This window comes from Podarcis gaigeae (genome assembly GCF_964106915.1).
Source record: "Podarcis gaigeae genome assembly, chromosome: 8".
Taxonomy (NCBI): domain Eukaryota; kingdom Metazoa; phylum Chordata; class Lepidosauria; order Squamata; family Lacertidae; genus Podarcis; species Podarcis gaigeae.
In genome coordinates this window covers 69,919,684-69,938,855 of record NC_139684.1, presented here as the reverse complement: position 1 = coordinate 69,938,855, position 19,172 = coordinate 69,919,684, and positions in this window count along the sequence as shown.

The window sequence follows — 19,172 nt, the reverse complement described above, 5'->3', positions numbered from 1 at the left end:
GCTAGGCATTACAGGTCAAGACTTGCCAAAAGAGTGGAAGAAACTGCTTATGTATGCTACAACAGCAGCTAGGATATTACTAGCCCAAAAATGGAAGATGCCAACGAAAGAAGAATGGCAAGCAAAAATGATGGACTATGCTGAAATGGTGAAGCTCACTGGAAAACTTAGAGACAAGGACAACAGAAACTTCAAATAGGTCTGGGAACTGTATATGGTGTATTTACAGAAACATTGTAAAGAAGTGGATTCACTAGCAGGGTTTGAGTAAAGACTTACAACTGAGAAAACAGTTGTAAAAGTTAAGATGTAACAATTGGGAAAATAACAAAGTGTATGAGGTAATTTGAAAAAATATGTTATAAAAATGATAAGACTGTAATAATATTTAGCTAAAAGTATACAAAATTAAGGTAGAATAAAATAGGCAGGAGAAGCAAATGCAGTGGTACCTCTGGTTAAGAACTTAATTCTTTCCGGAGGTCCGTTCTTAACCTGAAACTGTTCTTAACCTGAGGTACCACTTTAGCTAATGGAGCCTCCAGCCGCCGCGCCGCCGCCACACGATTTCTGTTCTCATCCTGAGGTAAAATTCTTAACCCGAGGTACTACTTCTGGGTTAGCGGAGTCTGTAAGCTGAAGCATATGTAACCTGAAGTGTTTGTAACCCAAGGTACCACTGTATCTAAAGAACCAGAAGAGGAAGTTGAGGGAACTCAAGGGAGGGGGGTGTTTGGCACTTACATATTATTTTGGTGACAATGATGATCATGTTGAATACAAAATTATAAAACTAATTATATATATATATAATTTCCTCCTCAGGGTTTCAGCTATCCTTTGCTATCTCTCATCAGCACTGGTCCCAACATTGCTTGGACAAGCCCCTCCATTCCATACACTTTGTGGCATTAAATATGAACTGCAGCTCACTTATCAGCGGGACGTTCTGCCACCTCAGCAGAAACGGTGGCAAAGCAGCTGAAGCCATCAGAGGCGCGGTACTTTCTAAGTGCTGTGTCTTTATCCAACCTTGGATTTGGCGGAGCCTGGCCCATTAGGACAAATGGGGCACAGGCAGAACAAACTCAGGCTGCTTGTGTTCATCTGTAAGCTGCAGGAAAAAGGCAGACACGGTTCTCCACCAATTTATTCTCACAATGTTCCTTCCTCTCTCTCTCTCTCTCTCTCTCTCTCTCTCTCTCTCTCTCTCTCTCTCTCTCACACACACACACACACACACACAAACACACATCTGCAGCACCCAGCACAAACTGTGGCGTACATACCTGACAGATCTTTTCATGCTTCATTGCCCGGAATGAACAGCCTAAATGCAGTGGTGCAGCTTTGCCTCTAGAGGGACCCAATGACCAACCCAATTTGAAGGAAACTTCGCTAGAGTACAGTGGTACCTCGGTTTAAGAACAGTCCGGTTTAAGAACGATTCGGTTTACAGACTCCGCAAAACCGGAAATAGTGTCCCGGTTTGAGAACTTTACCTCGGTCTAAGAACGGAATCCGAACGGTGGAAGGGCACCGGTGGCGGGAGGCCTCATTAGGGAAAGCATGCCTCAGTTTAAGAACAGTTTTGGTTTAAGAACGGACTTCCGGAACGGATTAAGTTCGTAAACCGAGGTACCACTGTTCTGCTGGAAGGGACGAGAAATAGTAGCCTATATAGGCTCAGTTCTGCAAGAAGTTGGGAGGAAGGACTTTCCATACATAAGCAGGGTGGTCACAGGGCTTTCCTGATCTTGCAGTCGTACAGAGATAGAAAGTGAATTTTCCAGGACTTAAAAGCTGGGCTTCTCGGATGACCAAGGGATAGATGTATTATCAACTGACGGCTAGATCTTCAGAAGCCCTTTTCAAAATAGAGTTTTGAGGGGGGCTCTGGAAATCCCCTGTGGGCAAAAATAGTCATCTGGGTCAGCTCCACCCACTTGGCCTGGGTAGGGAGAAGGAGATAACAATCTGGATCATTGGGCTCAAAAGATTTCCCACCCCTGCCTTCAAGGGCTTGGGTCCAGATTATCTGAAGAGCTACTTTCACCCATAGATTCCTTCCTTTGCCTTCAGATCTATTGCAGTCCTTGCTGAGGGCCCAGTGCTAAGATCAGTTGGGTTGGTATGCAGAAGAGATAGTGGCCTTGTCAGTGGTGTTCCTCATATTCTGGAACTGCCTTCTAATGGGCTTTCTCCTTGGCCCTTCAGCACAGACATTTGGGCCAGCCTGATCTACTTCTTCACAGTGTCCTTTAATTGCTACCATAAGTAGCTTCTCCCAATGATCTGTCCTACTGTGACTGTTTTTCTGTTGCATCTCGTCTTCCCCTCCTTCCTTTGTATATCACTTTGTGAGAACATAGCTCTAAAAACTAGCTTAAAATATTTGTTGTTGTTGAATATTTTATTCATTGGTCAATTCCAGTAGAGTGTTACATTTTTGTATCAGTGATATATGTGTTGTGTTGGATGATCAGAAACTGCCAGATCTCAAACTTTCCCTTGCCACCCTATCACAGATGGTCCCTTGGAATCCTTCCAATGGAGAGAGATCTCTAAATGGGTAACAGTAAACAGCATGACAGTTAGATCGTTTTGTATAAGGGTTTAGATCGGAGTCTAGTGACAGAAGGGACAGAGCTGGGTTTGGGTTCAGTGGTTGACCAACAATATTGGAAGCAATGTCATGAATGCTTTGCCAAAACCCCAGTAAGCTTGTCGCACTTCCACCATAAATGTATGAAGGTCCCTCTATTGTTGCAGGCCTGCTAACATCAGGATGAAGTTGCAGAGGTGATGCGAGAGAGCTTGAGCATGGTTTAGTGCCAGCAAAACACTACCTCCTGGACTCTGGATGAAATGGTCTTCATAGGAAGCTTCTCCCACATATTAGCCCAGGCATCTTAAATTATTTTAAACAAATAAACAACAAAATAAGAGAGAAAGAGACAGTGGAAGAAGATTGGAAGAAATTTAAGGACTATCTTAATAAATACTATAAGATTAATGAATGTTAGATTGACATGGGTTTAAAAATAATGTGGTTTTCATAGATGTTGAGTAAGAAAAGGAATGGAATTAGTAAAAAACTTTTGGGAAATAAGGGAATGGATTTGCTGATGGGATAATGAAACTAGAATACAAAACGGTGAGGTATGAGGAAGTCGGGGAAACTAGGTTGAGAAAATAAGGTTCGAAATTATACTTGTCCTTTGTGTTTGTTTTTATTGTTGTTGTTTGTATTTGTATGTTTTTATTGGAAAATTTAATAAATATTATTTTTTTTTTTTTTAAAAAATAAGAATGTATGAGGCATCCTAAGAGCAGCATTCAAATGTAATATCACAAATCCCAACTGGAAGCTGCCCAAATTATCCCCCCTGAGAAAGTTTTGAAAAGATTCATTTTTTCAGTTTCCTAAAACTTAACAAAAATGTCACATTTCTTCGACCCTTCTCTCATTTTGGTAACTTTTAAGAGAGGTGTCTAGAGACACTGATTTTGGGAGACAGTTCTCTTTCCAGCGGCTTGTCATCTTGCACCCACACACTTTATGACAGGTGACAAAAAGTTCCGCTTTTAAAATCAGTTGAGCAGATCTCACTTAGAAGTCACCCACATATATATTTGGAAGTTGGGAGGAGCAATCTAAGCTCTGATCTGACATGCTGGATGGGGTTTGGATGGGGGTGTTCATCTGCCCAGCTCTGTATGCCTCTGCCACTGGGGGAGCCCTATCACTAAGGAGCACTCTAGTGTCCCAAAAATGGTGGACAGAAGCTGCAGGTGGTAGTATTCCTGCTGGTGATAACCAGTGCAAATACCCAGAATGGGATGTTTTGGGGTGAAGAGTGGGTGGCAATGTGGTGGGCCATGCCTTGGAAACCAGGAATTACTGACATCCCTTTGTTTGGGCCATTGCCTCTCCTGTAGTGGATCAGGACTGTGGATCACAAGACTCAGGTTAGCTGATGGAAAAGGGAAGCCAGATATGGTGGGTCAGTTTATTACATAGGAAACATTGGACTGTATCCAACAAAGTTCTACTCTGAGTAGAGCCATTGAAATTAATGGACCCAAGTTAGTCACATTGAATACAACCCATTATTTCTCGTTCTATGTCAGGTGACGAAAAGGCTGCTGCATCTTTTTCTTCTTCCTGTACAATGTCCCTGGGAAGACACTGGGAGGATGGCAATGCATGTTTCAGGAGCCATTCCAGGTAGCTATTGCATGTTGATATTTTTAATGGTTTAAAGTCACCAGATCTTGTTAAGTGTAGAAGATCCAGAGAGCACTGCCAGTGATCAGGGTTGATGGGAATTGTAGTCTAGAAGGATATGAACTGGTGACAGGTCCTTCATCCCAAATCTAGGCACATGAATTGCAATGGGGATTTACAAAAATGTAATAATACAGTGGTACCTCGGGTTACATACGCTTCAGGTTACGTACGCTTCAGGTTACAGACTCCATTAACCCAGAAATAGTACCTCGGGTTAAGAACTTTGCTTCAGGATGAGAACAGAAATCGTGCTCTGGCGGTGCGGCAGCAGCAGAAGGCCCCATTAGCTAAAGTGGTGCTTCAGGTTAAGAACAGTTTCAGGTTAAGAAAGGATCTCCGGAATGAATTAAGTACTTAACCCGAGGTACCACTGTATAAGCTTAGTAAATAAAAAAAATAAGGCAATCAATTGGTGTGAAGGGGGCATAAAAATAGGAAAATATAGAAACAAGTGGGAAGTTCATGGTCATTCATTCTTCTGTATCTGTTGCTCTCCCATTCCCCTTACACACTTCCGAAATCTGGTCACATTGAGTGCCGAAGACCCATTGCTTGGCCACGATGCCTCGAGACCAAATGGTTGGGGCAGCGTCTCCCTGGTACAGCAGGGGCCTTGTTCCATTCCTAGCGCTTCAGAAAAATGCTGAGTGCCAACCCACAGGGAAACGAAGAGGGACATCTGGGAAGTTCTGGCTAGCTGCAGATTTGTTATGATGCTAATTAGCAGTGCAGCAAAGCAAAGGGTGAGCATGTGCGATTTGCGTTGTTGGCAAGGGTGAGGCTCGAGCGCGCGGCTTCCTGTTACATTTCGGCTTTGGCGACGGGTAGCCGCTTGGCTCTGAATCACGGGGAAAGGAATGTACTCCTTCTTAGCACATCTGTCATTAAACTAAAAATAATAAAAAAAAAAATCCCCACTGACAAATTACTTGGCGTGAGTTGTCTCGGGGAATTCGCAGGTCTGATTACCTGCCATGTGCAGATAAAATCTGATCGCCCTGCAGATGGCTGGAGAGCTGCGGAGAGCAGCCATGGCTTTGCTGTCAGGGAAAAAATGCTCCAGTTGTTCGAATCTCTGTGGAGAGAAAGAGGAGCTGGCTGCCATTTGTCTTCTCAGAACAATTGGTCTAAAGCAGGGGTGGGGAAGCTCAGACCCAGAGGCTAAATGTGGCCCTTCAGCCCTCTCCATCTGGCCCCTAGGACTCTTCCCAGGCTATGCTCTGTCCTAAGCCACACCCCTCAGCAGTCCTGAGATGCAGCCTCCTTGGGTGCTTTTGCCAGCCTGGCCCTTCAGCCCTCTCCATCCGGCCCCTAGGACTCTTCCCAGGCTATGCGCTGTCCTAAGCCACACCCCTCAGCAGTCCTGAGATGCAGCCTCCTTGGGTGCTTTTGCCAGCCTGGTATATGTCCTTGAACTCTGATGATGCTTTTTGCTTGCCTGGACAGAAAGTGATGGACAAACCAGCCTACTGGTGAAAGATAAAATTCACACTGGTTGCTCCACCCACTTTTGCCTCTGGCCCCGCCCACCTCTGGCACGTGGCCCTCGGAAGGTCGCACAGAAGGGAATGTGGCCCTCGGACTGAACAAGATTCTCCACCCCTGTTCTGACATGACCCTCCAAGCTTCTTGGTGGGATTTTTTCTTCTTCTTATGTAATAAATTGGACCTCCTTTGGGGATAAACCCCTACAGCCCAAACGTCTTATATGTGGCAGTGCCCCAATTGTGGAATTCTCTCAGTTAGGTTTAGATCGGCCCTGTAACTGTTGGTTTCTGCTTCCTTCACTGAGCAGCGAAATGCTTGTCACAAGACAATGTTTACATTCCACAGTCAAATGCTGTTGGGTTTTCTCACGGGAAAGGAGACTGGATGTGACGTACACTGGTTTCCTGTTTTCACTGTTCTTTGCAGTTCAGTGTTGTTCTCTCCGTGCTTTAGAGGAGAGAGGATGCTTTTCTCTGCTCCGGCAGAGGCAAGATGTTTTTCTGTAACATACCAGCTTTGAAGTGTAAATAAAGCAATATAGAGTATGTGGCACGTACTCCTCATCCTTCCGCTGTGCAAGGGACGCTGCTCATCACCAACACATGGTTATGGGCTCCAGAAGTCGAATCGGAGTGCCGGCAAAGGATCGGAATGCAGAGGGACAGATCGGAACGGAATCTGCTCTGCGCGTCAAGATGATTGATGAGGTATGTGCTACTACTCCGGGCAGCCTGCCAGCTTCTAATTAATGGCTTTATGGCTGGACTTTGAACTTTTAAGGCCGTTTTGCCGGGCTCAAAGGAACAAGCTCCTATGCTGGGGAAATCGAAAGTAACTTTTAAAAGTGCTTTTGGAATAAAGCAGCTGCAGCAGTGACGCAGCATGAATTTAAGGCAGCAGAGAGAAAGCACTTTTGAACTTGCCTTTGGAATGAGGTTTTGCAGCAGCTGCAGTTAAGCAGAGTGGCACAGGCTCACAGGCAGAGGCTGTTTTGAACTTGCTTTTGGAATGAAGCAGCACAGACACAGCTTGTATGAAGCAGCCTGATTTAAAGCAGCAGAGATGACGCAGAAGGCTAATGCCAAAGTCATGATGGCTAGCTGCAGAAGGCTGGATGAGGCAAGTGGGGAATTTGATGCCAATCAGCCAAATGCTCAACTCACAGTAGCCTGTGATACTGCCATGATTCTGAATGAAGCAGATCGCCGGGGTGCTAGCTGCATGGGCAAGGGGGAGACTTCACAGACGTCATCCCATAGTGCAGTGGAACCACCAGATGGCGCCAAAGCTTTGAAGGCAGTGAAATGCTACTCGTGTGGACGTCTAGGCCATATGAAGAGGGAATGCAGAAATCCCAGGGCCAAGACAGAGCAGCGCAGCGAAAGCTCATCGCGTGGAAAAGGCCGAGGCAAAGGCAAAGGTCCGGTGTCCAGGACAACGCAGCACAAGGCAATGGTCTCACGCTTCACTCCAAAGGTTGCAGAGGTCCAGAAGACGTCTAGATCTTTCTTCGTTGTTGATTCAGCGGCGACCCACCACATGTGCAACGATAAGCGACTGTTCGTGTCTTTTACACCGCAGGAAAGTGCGATTCACCAGGCGGATGACCACACAATCCTCAGTAAAGGCTACGGAACTGTTGTTCTTCACAGTTTGGACTTATCGATACAGGATGTGCTTTATGTGCCAGATGCCAAGCATAATCTGCTCAGCGTTGGACAGCTGAATGAGCGGAAAATTGACGTTTCCTTTAAGAACAAAAGGTGCATCATCACAAAGAAAAATGATTATGTATTGCATGCTGAATATGTTGATCGTTTGTATGTTTTGTATTTTGATGATGTTGTGCAGGATGACACTTGTTGCATTGCAGGTTCTAACAAAAGTTTGCATGCAGAATGTATTCACGATTTTCATCGAAAATTTGGTCATTTGCATTTTGAGGCAGTATCTAAAATGCCTGCCTTGGTTGAAGGTATGACTATTAAACCCTGCAGGTACCACATGAAGTGCAAGGCATGCGCAGCAAACAAGGTAAAAATGGCTGCGAAAGGTAAGGTGTCTAGTAGGCAAGCTACAGAACCATACCAGGTTGTTCATGCTGATTTGGTTGGACCACTAGCGCCCTCTTTGGGTGGAAACAGGTACTTCATGGTTCTCATTGATGCATTTTCCAGGTATATTTATGTGTACAATCTCAAGCAGAAATCAGAGGCTTTTCCTAGGTTCAAGGAATTCTGTGCTTGGTTGGAAAATGTGCATAGTAAGAAGATAAAAATTCTTTTCACTGATCGCGGGGGAGAATTCACTTCTCAGCAGTTTGAAGCTTTTCTGACTGAGAAAGGAATTCAACACGATTTGTCTAGTCCTCGCTCGCCATGGCAGAATGGACTTGCGGAACGAGCAAATCAGACATTGCTTCAAGGGTTAAAAACCTTGCTGCATGATGCCAATCTTCCAGAGAGTTATTGGGCCGAATCTCTCTCATGTTTTGTTTACAGTTACAATCGCAGGTTATCTTCAGCGATTGGTTGTACCCCCTATGAGAAGATGTTTGGCAAGAAGCCATACATCAAACACATGAAAATTTTTGGTTCTGACATGTGGGTTCACTCACCACAAAGCTCCAAGTTAGACAAGCGTGGATTGCATGGTATCTTTCTAGGTTATCAGAAAGGGTCTTACAGAATAATGATGACTGACTCTAAGGCAATTAAGCTCACAAGAAGTGTTGAGTACAATGCCAAGTGGGGGGAGAATGTGGGAATTTTCCAATGTTATCCTGATGACAGTGATGAGACTGAGGATAGTCAAAAGCAACCACAACAGCCCACACCCACTGATGAAGGTTCTGATTCTGAGTCTGAAACTGAATCGGGTGATTCAGAGGATTTCAAGAGTGCGAAAGCCTCTATGCGACCCTCTGAAAGCTCTGATCAAGAATTAGAGGAACCATTGTTCACAATAGGTCACTTTTCTCCTAAGAAGGAAGAGGAGAGTATTGAAGACTTAAGACTAATTCGTAGGTCACAGAGAGCCACAAAAGGCAGACCTCCAAAGAGATTTGCTGATGAGTTTGCTAAGATAGCAGTAACAGCTGTTAAAAGCTCCAAGAAGGTGTTTGAACCTTCAAGTTTCCAAGAAATCCAGGATTTGGATTCAAAGGAAGCTGAGCCATGGTTAAATGCCATGAAGGCTGAGCTTGATTCCTTGGAAAGGAACAAAACATGGGACCTTGTTCCAGTAGTTCCAGGAATGAAACTGCTTGGAAGCAAATGGGTCTTCAAAGCGAAGACAGATCAAAATGGCAAGATAGTCAGACACAAAGCCAGATTGGTAGCCAGAGGTTTTGCACAGGTACCAGGTGAAGACTATCACGAGACCTACTCACCCACAGTGAGGTATGAGAGCATTAGGCTTATGCTCAAGCTAGCTGCAGAAGAGAATCTACACATTAGTCACCACGATGTGAATACAGCTTTTCTGTACGGATCTCTAGATGAATCACTTTATATGCTTCCACCTGATGGCGTACAGGTAAAACAGGGATTTGTTTGTGCTCTGAAGAAGTCCCTTTATGGTCTCAAACAAAGTGCACGGTGTTGGCACACAAAACTCACTGAAGTATTGTTTTCTCTAGGTTTTAAGCAAGGGAAAGCTGATCCATGTGTATTTGTCAAAGAGGAGGGGCAAAAGAAACTGTATTGTTTGTTTTATGTTGATGATCTTTTATTCTTTTGGGAAGATGTCACAATGTACAATAAAACCCTAGCTCAACTGAAAGAGCACTTTGACATGAAAGATCTTGGTGAGGTAAACAACTACCTATCTCTGGAAATAGAGAGAGATCAAGATGATAACATTCTAGTACACCAGTCACGGAAAATTGCTGATGTGTTAAGCAAACTAAACCTGATGGATGCTAACCCTGTGGACACACCGATGATAACAGGTTATCAGGTAGATCACACTGAAGAAGCATTTTCTGACACTACACTGTACAGAAGTGTGCTAGGCAAGCTAAACTTCATTGCCAGATGTTCAAGACCAGACATTGCTGTTAGCTGTAATTTGCTAAGCAGACAAGTCAACAATCCTACTGTTAAGGATTGGAAAGCTCAAACGCATAGCGCGGTATTTGAAAGGCACTATGCATTACAGACTGAGATTTAACAATCAGAAGTCTGGTGGTCTTGAGATATTTGCAGATGCAAGTTTTGGAAGTGACACTACAGACAGGAAAAGTACGTCTGGAGTTTGCTATAAGTACAATCAGGGTCTATTTGATTGGTCATGCAAGAAGCAAACAACAGTTAGCTTAAGTACTTGTGAAGCTGAACTGAATGCACTGTCTTATTCACTTAAGGATTGTGAATGGTTGTTACAATTGTGCAAAGACATGAAAATTCCTGTCAAATGTCCAATCCAGGTTTACCAGGACAACAAAGCATGTTTGGCTTTGCTGAATTCTGAAGGTTGTAAGCAAAGCACGAAGCACTTGCAATTGAAGTTGCAACATGCTAGGGAACGTATTCAAAAGGGACTCGTAACGGTGTCCTATATGCCAGGTAATGAAATTCCTGCTGATGTATTGTCCAAGATTGTATCAAGGGATCAACACTGTACCTATGTGCAGAAGTTGGGTTTGTACTGATATTGTACGAACACGCTGCCCAGTGATGTTCACAGAAAGGGGGAGGATGTTGGTTTCTGCTTCCTTCACTGAGCAGCGAAATGCTTGTCACAAGACAATGTTTACATTCCACAGTCAAATGCTGTTGGGTTTTCTCACGGGAAAGGAGACTGGATGTGACGTACACTGGTTTCCTGTTTTCACTGTTCTTTGCAGTTCAGTGTTGTTCTCTCCGTGCTTTAGAGGAGAGAGGATGCTTTTCTCTGCTCCGGCAGAGGCAAGATGTTTTTCTGTAACATACCAGCTTTGAAGTGTAAATAAAGCAATATAGAGTATGTGGCACGTACTCCTCATCCTTCCGCTGTGCAAGGGACGTTTTTATTTTTGGACAGGCAGAAAAAAACAAAAACAAAAATCCTATCCCACTTGGCTTTTTAAGAATTATACGAGATGGAATGTTTTAATTCTGCTCGTCTTGGCTTTAAAGCTCTGGTTTAACATGTTTCATTGGTTAAACCTCTTTTTGTGATTCACAATTATTTATCACATTGGGGGTCCTTTAGGGTCAAAGGCTGTATAGAAATGCCTTTCTCTTCCCCACCATACATATTAAAAGCACATCCTCCCCCCCCATCCCCAAATCCTGGGACCTGTGGTTTGTCCCTCCCAGAGCTACTATTCCCCTCTCCCTTAACAAGCTACATTTCCTGGGATTCTTGTGTGTGTTTGTGCTTTAAATGTATTCTCCCTTTTCTAGGAGCAAACTCCTAGGGACCAAGGGGTCTTTGCCCCCAAATAAAATATTTGAGGGTGCCAGGCCTCCCCCAAAGTTGATGGGCATTGCTATTCAAATGGTGTGCATACACCATGCCATGTGATCAATTACGTGGGCAAGGCTTACTGACCCCCCCATATTTAATTCAATTTCTCTTTCTTTCTCTCTCTCAAACCTGCTGTCTGATTAATCAGTGGGACAGCACATTTTTAGTTGCTTAACAAAGCAATCCTACATACAGTGGTACCTTGGTTTAAGAACAGCTTAGTTTATGAACAACTTGGATTAAGAACGCTGCAAGTAGGTGTTTTGGTTTGTGGACTTTGCCTTGGAAGCAGAACATGTTCCGCTTCCTGTTGAGTGTGTTCAATTTGTAAATTGAGTCCCCCGCTGCTACAAGAAAGCACACCTTGGTTTAAGAATGCTTTGGTTTAAGAACAGACTTCTGGAACGGATTAAGTTTGTAAACCAAGGTATTATCTTCTCCGAGGTCAGCTTCAGTGAATTCAGTGGGACTTACTCCCAGGTAAGTGTGCAGCTAAAAAGATTTAAATCAATGAATATCAACAATTAGTTATGCAAACCTTTGCCATTGCTTCCCTTGGCTGGAATACAGTAGTAAGATGAAACGCAAATGAACATTTCAGAGTGGGGAGTTTTCTAAAGAGTTCTAAAGAGTTTTTGCTAAGGTGCACTTACTGTTAGTGGTGGGCCAGTGGCACCATTCTCTCTCATTGAAAGCACATGGCTCCCCCAAAGAATCATGGGAAGTGTAGTTTGCTAAGGCTGCTGGGAATTGTAAGCCACAGTTCCCAGGAATCTTTGGGGGAAGCCACATGCTCTAAATGCGTTTGTGACATCTCTATCTTTCCAACAAATGTTTCATCACAGATAGTATCAGTTGTTCTCACCTCCCAAGTTTAGGTACCCCTTTCATTTGCCCCAGAAAAAACTTGAGCAGAGAGTTTTGAGCAGAGACTTTTGACTCATCTCTAACTTGTTTAGGGATGCTTTTAATGTTTGATGTATCATAGTATTTTAATATTCTGTTGGAAGCCGCCCAGAGTGGCTGGGGGGGCCCAGCCGGATGGGCGGGGTATAAATAATAAATTATTATTATTATTATTATTATTATTATTATTATTATTATTATTATTATTGAAGGTAGGCGGAAGGGGTGCTCCAGACTGTTACTTTTGCAGTACATACCAGAACTTCAGATGTGTGCCATTAAAGAGGATCAAAGTGCTCTGTTGCCTGATGCAACAAATCCAAAACAACAGATGCTTTGCAGGTAGGAAAGTGATGGGGAAATGCACTGAAAAGTGCATGATGAATGAATGATTGATGGGAAGACAGATAAATGCGGTATTATGCTAACCAGGATGAATTGTATAACCTCCCCGCACACAGAATGAATGCTCAAAAAAGTCAGGGCATAGTTGTATAACCTGTTAGTATCTGTACTATATTTGTTAGAAGATGGATTATACAAAGAATAAATTCTACTGGGGAAAAGAAAACCTATGTAAAGTATTGTAATGCAGCAGCTGCAGAATCTTTTGTCTCCAATTAAGGTCACAGAAACGCTGAATCATTGCCTTGTCAATTTGTTAATTCCCCTTAAAAGTGAGCATGTGTATGTCTTAGGCAGTGAGAGGAGAGGTGGGTTTTGGAGGTTGGCTGGCTGGTTGTTTTGCCGAGTGTGGAAACGCCAAGAATGTGCTGCCCGGAGGAATTGGTGAGCACAGACAAACTATAATTTATGGACTGCTTCAAAGGAGTTTTGGAAGCAAGAAGGGAGAAGACCCTCTCTTGGGCTCAAGGGAGAGAAACACATTGTAAATTGGACTTGATACGCATAAATACTACAGCTTGTTAATAGTTGCCGCCCTATAAGTAATGAGTCGCCTTCAAAATCTGTCTACTTCCTCACTAGGGCTTTGAGGGTGAAACCGCTGCATTACTCTGTATGACTAACAGCCAACATAACCCCCACATAAGTTTTGTGGAAGCAAATGAGTGCTCAATCAACAGATCATCTGGAGTGAGATTGGCTGGTGCTCCTTGAGACTGGTGGGGAGCCCAGCAAGGCTGGATGTAGGTTTAATGAGGCCCTAAGCTACTGAAGGTAATGGGGCCCTTTATATCTCCAGCTGTCCTTTGTCAACAACAAATTGTCGCTGTTTTTTGTGTTGAATATATGCTATATGGTAATTTATGGACCTAATAGGTATCTAAGGCCATTTGCATATGTTGCCACGCACACAACCAGTCCATACAAAATGTAGGCACCCTATATATAGAAAGGGGCAAACCAGTGATATTTTAGGGAGCAGGCTAGCAGGTGGTGCCCATTACTTACAACATAGGAGCCTACACAACACAAAGCACTGTTGCTGTAGGTTTTATTTTATTTGTTTTTTATCTTATATTTTGGAAATGTACATCTAGGGTTTTTTCCCCTTTAATTTTTTTTGGGGGGGGGGCTCCAAGTGAGTGGGGCCCTGAGCTATAGCTTGTTTAGCTTATATGTAAATCTGGCACTGGAGCCCAGTGATAGGTGGACCCAGAGCCAATGATAGGCAGGGCTAACTAACTTTGCTTGAGTACCCATCTGCCTCCCTGCTGATTTCTACAAAAAGAATCTCAGTCTGAAGCAGCAACTGAAGTGAGGAGTGAAAAAAATGTGAAACTGAAATTGAAGTATTCATTCAGCACTAGCTGGCGAAAAGACTCTCTGGCTGAAACTCTGGAGGGCCACTTCCAGTCAGTGTAGATAATAATGGAGCTAGATCAGGCATGTCCAACAGGTAGATTGACAAATTTTTGGAGGACCATAGGTCCCCCACCACAGCAGTACAGTATTGAGACTGCAGGGTTTGTGTATTTAGATATTCAGTGGTACCTCAGGTTACAAACGCTTCAGTTTACAGATGCTTCAGGTTATGGACTCCGCTAAGCCAGAAATAGTACCTCGGGTTAAGAACTTTGCTTTACTTTTTACTTTTTATATTAGTCCTGGAGGTCTTGTTAAACATGATAAGGGGAGACCAGCTGGTGAAAGGGGTTCAGGTCGGAGCCAGAGAGTACAAACTGAAGGCTTTTGCAGATGACTTAGTTTTGACTCTACAGGAGCCAGACACTAGTACAAAAAGAGTTTTAGAAGTAATCCGAGTTTTTGGTCAGGTTGCAGGATTTAAGCTGAACAAACAAAAAACCAAGGTTTTGGAAAAAAATTTAACAAACGTGGAAAGAGAGAGGTTCCAAGAGGAAACTGGACTAATTATAGCAAAAAAGTGAAATATCTGGGAATTAATATGACATCTAAAAATGTGAATTTATTTAAAGACAATTATGATAAATGTTGGACTGAGATGAAGAAAGATCTAGAAATATGGTCAAACCTGAAGCTTACCTTGCTAGGATGAATTGCAGCGATTAAAATGAATGTATTGCCTAGAATGTTATTTTTGTTTCAGACACTACAAATTGTGGACAAACTGAACTGTTTCAAGAAGTGGCAGAAAGATATATCTAAATTTGTCTGGCAGGGCAAAAAGCCCAGAATAAACTTTAAGATACTTACTGATGCAAAAGAAAGAGGGGGATTTGCCCTGCCAGACTTAAGACTGTACTATGAATCGGCAGCTTTCTGCTGGTTGAAAGACTGGCTACTACTTGAAAACGCAGACATTCTGGATTTGGAAGGTTTTAACAACATGTTTGGTTGGCATGCATATATCTGGTATGGCAAGGTTAAAGTGCATAAGGGTTTTAAAAACCATATTGTCAGAAAAGCACTATATAATGTTTGGACTCGGTATAAGGATTTGTTGGAAAACAAAACTCCCAGGTGGCTATCACCAATGGAGGCTAAAGAGGTGAAGAAACTTAATACGAGAACTAATTGGCCTAAATATTCTGAGATTTTAGAAATAGAAAGTGGCGAACTTAAATTACAGAGCTTTGAGAAAATAAAGTCCAAGGTACGAGACTGGCTCCATTATTATCAAATAATGGAGGCCTTTAAACAAGACAGGAAAATTGGGTTCCAGGTGGAAAAATCAAAATTAGAAACTGAATTCTTAGAATCCAATACTAAGAACCTATCAAAGATGTATAACTTGCTGTTGAAGTGGAATACAATTGACGAAACTGTTAAATCATGGGCACAGGACCTAGGACATGACATTATGTTTGCTGATTGGGAACAGTTGTGGACCACAGGTATAAAATTTACGGCTTGTAATGCCTTAAGAGAAAACATTATGAAAATGATTTATAGGTGGTACATGACCCCAGTCAAGCTTGCTAAGATTTATCATTTGCCCAATAATAAATGCTGGAAATGTAATGAGACTGAAGGTACCTTCTTTCACCTTTGGTGGACCTGCCCGAAGATTAAAGCCTTCTGGGAAATGATTTACAATGAAATTAAGAAAGTACTTAAATGTACTTTTCATAAGAAACCAGAGGCATTTCTTTTGGGTATGGTGGGCCAATTAGTGCCAAGGAGGGATAAGACCTTTTTTATGTATGCCACAACAGCAGCAAGGATTCTACTAGCAAAGTATTGGAAGACACAAGAGCTACCCACGCTGGAAGAATGGAAGGCGAAAGTGATCGACTTTATGGGACTGGCAGAAATGACCGGCAGAATCCGTGACCAGGAGAAAGAAACTGTGGAGGAAGATTGGAAGAAGTTTAAAGTGTATCTTAAAAATCGCTATAAAATTGAGGAGTGTTAAAGTGTGAAGAGAAAGGAAGATGTATAATTACAGCTATATATTTTTTTTTGATTTAATGTGATATTGAAAAGGAGAATAAGTTAAAATTTTAATTGGCTAAAAGAGTTGCTGAAAAACTGCAAAACTAGGATGCAAAAAGGGGAAGGTATGGCGAAGTCCGAGAAAAGAGGCTTATGAAAAAGAGGTTAAGAAAGTATAATTTGTGTTTTTGTGTGTGTTTGTTGTTGTATGTATTGTTTTGTCGTGTTGATAAAATTGGAAAATTTATAAAAAATATTATAAAAAAAGAACTTTGCTTCAGGATGAGAACAGAACTCACACTGTGGTGGTACGGCGGCAGCAGCGGGAAGCCCCATTAGCTAAAGTGGTACTTCAGGTTAAGAACAGTTTCAGGTTAAGAATGGACCTCCGGAACGAATTAAGTACTTAACCCGAGGTACCACTGTACACAATGCTGACAATATCAGCAGCAAAGTAGGAGCAATAGCGATAGAGGCATGTTCTTCTACATCAGGCATGTTCAACAGGTAGATTGTGATCTACTGGTAGATCACTGGATGTCTGTGGTAGATCACTGGCAGATCACTGGCTCCCCCCAAAGAAGCTCAACAAATTTGGCTACGCTAAGAAAAGCTCAACTTTTTTGCCCTGAACTCCCCAAAACAGGGCTTTCCTTCCTAAAAAAGCTCAACAACTTTGACTTGAACCCCCCAAAAGGGGTAGATCAATGCCAGTCTTTACCTCTGTGAGTAGATCACAGTCTCTTGGGAGTTGGCCACTCCTGAGCTAGATGGAGTAGCTTCCCACGCTTGATTTTAGGAATGTCGCCCACGCAGCCTGATCAAGAAGAATTCTAAACCAGGGACCTTAGATTTAAGCCACTCCAGTCTCATTAACTCCCATAATGGACTTTTCCCACAACAAAAACAAAACAGCATGCAAGCACATGTATTGTAACTAAATGCATCTCTCAATTAACCTCTCCTTTGGCACCAAATTACTCATCAGCTCTCGGAATTTTGTTATCTGAAATGCAGGCTACTGGTCTGAGACGGGCTCTCAAGCTAAATCCCTTTTCAACCTTTTAGCCTCTTTGAAACAACGAAAGAATATTGTTACTGGGTGGGGTATATAGCCAGAAACGCAGACAGCACATGATCAAATATGCCACCTATATACATGTTAAGAAGGCTGAATGTGTGAATAAAATTGATGTAAAGGTCAACGCAAGGTGCGCAGAATGCAAGCCTGTTCGAGTGATTAGTGCCAAAATTCATAATCACCTAGTTTGGAATGCAAATTAACTCATAATTAGGACTAGAAAAATCAGTCTATTTGTAGTCCATGTCACTTTCAGACGTGCTCTTTCAGAATTCCATCCCATCTCTAAATTAATCTGATTTTTTAAAAATAATCATTGTAGATTAAAAACATATATGCTGTCAAACTATGCATTTCTAAGAACCTAAGAAGAGCCCAGGTCTTCTTCTATCCCAGACCTCTTCTATCGCCACAGTGGTCAAGGAAATGCCCATCCAGGAGTTGGCATGTCAGAGAATTCTGATGAAGATGCAACTGGGAGCCAAATACTCACCAGTACCATAACTGTTTCGTACTTGTGATCACCAGTGACTGGAATCCAGAGTCATCTTCCCTCTTATACTGGAGGTAATAATGTAGCCATCATGACCAGTAGCCACTGAGAACCCCTTCATGCATGCATTTGTCCAGTGCTTTTTTCGGGGAGGGGGGGTGTTTACACAGGGGTACGGATACCCCTAAACATTTTGTGAATCTTTGTACTTTGTCCATTTACTGAGGTCCAGCGCCCAGGGCCTGGGAACCAAAGCTACAGGGAACCAGGCAGAGGGCCTTCTCGGTAGTGGCGCCCACCCTGTGGAACGCCCTCCCATCAGATGTCAAAGAGATAAACAACTACCTGACATTTAGAAGACATATGAAGGCAGCCCTGTTCAGGGAAGTTTTTAATATGTAATGCTGTACTGTTTTTAACACTTGATTGGGAGCTGCCCAGAGTGGCTGGGGAAACCCAGCCAGATGGGCAAGGTACAAATAATTTGTTGTTGTTGTTGTTGTTGTTATTTCCCCCCGATTTGAACTATAAAATGGTGATTTTCTTGAGTCAAAATGAGAGTACCCCTAAGCATTTTTTTAAAGAAAAAAAGCACTGGATTTGTCCAATTCCTTTTCAAAGTCATCCAGACTGGAGAGTGTCACCTTATCTCATAGTAACCACTTCCTTGGGTTAACAATGAACTGTGTGAAAAAGCACCTCCTTTGTTTGATCTGAATATCCCACCATTCATTGGATGTGACCCTGGGTTCTGGTATTTATGAGAGAGAGGGAGGCATAAAAACATATCTCCCTTCAAGTTCATCTTTTAAAGACATTTTGATATGGATGGAGCATAGGCCTGCACTAGAGAATATTCAGGAAGTTTAAGTGCACTAATTTCAGTCGGTCTACTCTGAGTAAAACTTACTTGACTACCACCCCGAATTTATTAGGATTAGCCGGCAGTCATAGCATAGACTTCTAACTGCATAGGTAAAATTGTAAAACACATAGAGGTTTGAATGAAAGGTCTTCAGTCAGCTGAAATGCAACCTTTTAATCAGATAATCAAGTCAACCTTGCAAAGAAGTACAGTGGTACCTTGGGTTAAGAACTTAATTCGCTCTGGAGGTCCGTTCTTAACCTGAAACTGTTCTTAACCTGAAGCACCACTTTAGCTAATGGGGCCTCCTGCTGCTGCCACACTGCTGCTGCGCGATTTCTGTTCTCATCCTGAAGCAAAGTTCTTAACCCGAGGTACTATTTCTGGCTTAGTGGAGTCTGTAACCTGAAGTGTAACCCGAGGTACCACTGTATTACCATTTAAGCTGCTGGGATGGAACAGGAATCCTCTCTGCACGTTCATTTCCCTCATTCTCCGACGTCCTCTTTGCTAGTCAGTCACAAACAGCAGCGAAACTTGAACGCCCCACTGTCTCCTCATTAATCTGCTAAAGCAGGGAGCACTTGTCCATTGTCCTGGCACTCTGGCAAATGGCATCATTGCTTCTGTTTGACCCAGAGCTGTGCTCCTTCCCATTCCTGTTCTAGTTGCATACAAACAGCTCCGCTGGTTAAAGCGTGGTGCTGGTAACACCAAGGTTGGAGGTTCAGTGCCCAAAAAGGACAACAGCATATTTTTGCATTGCACGGGA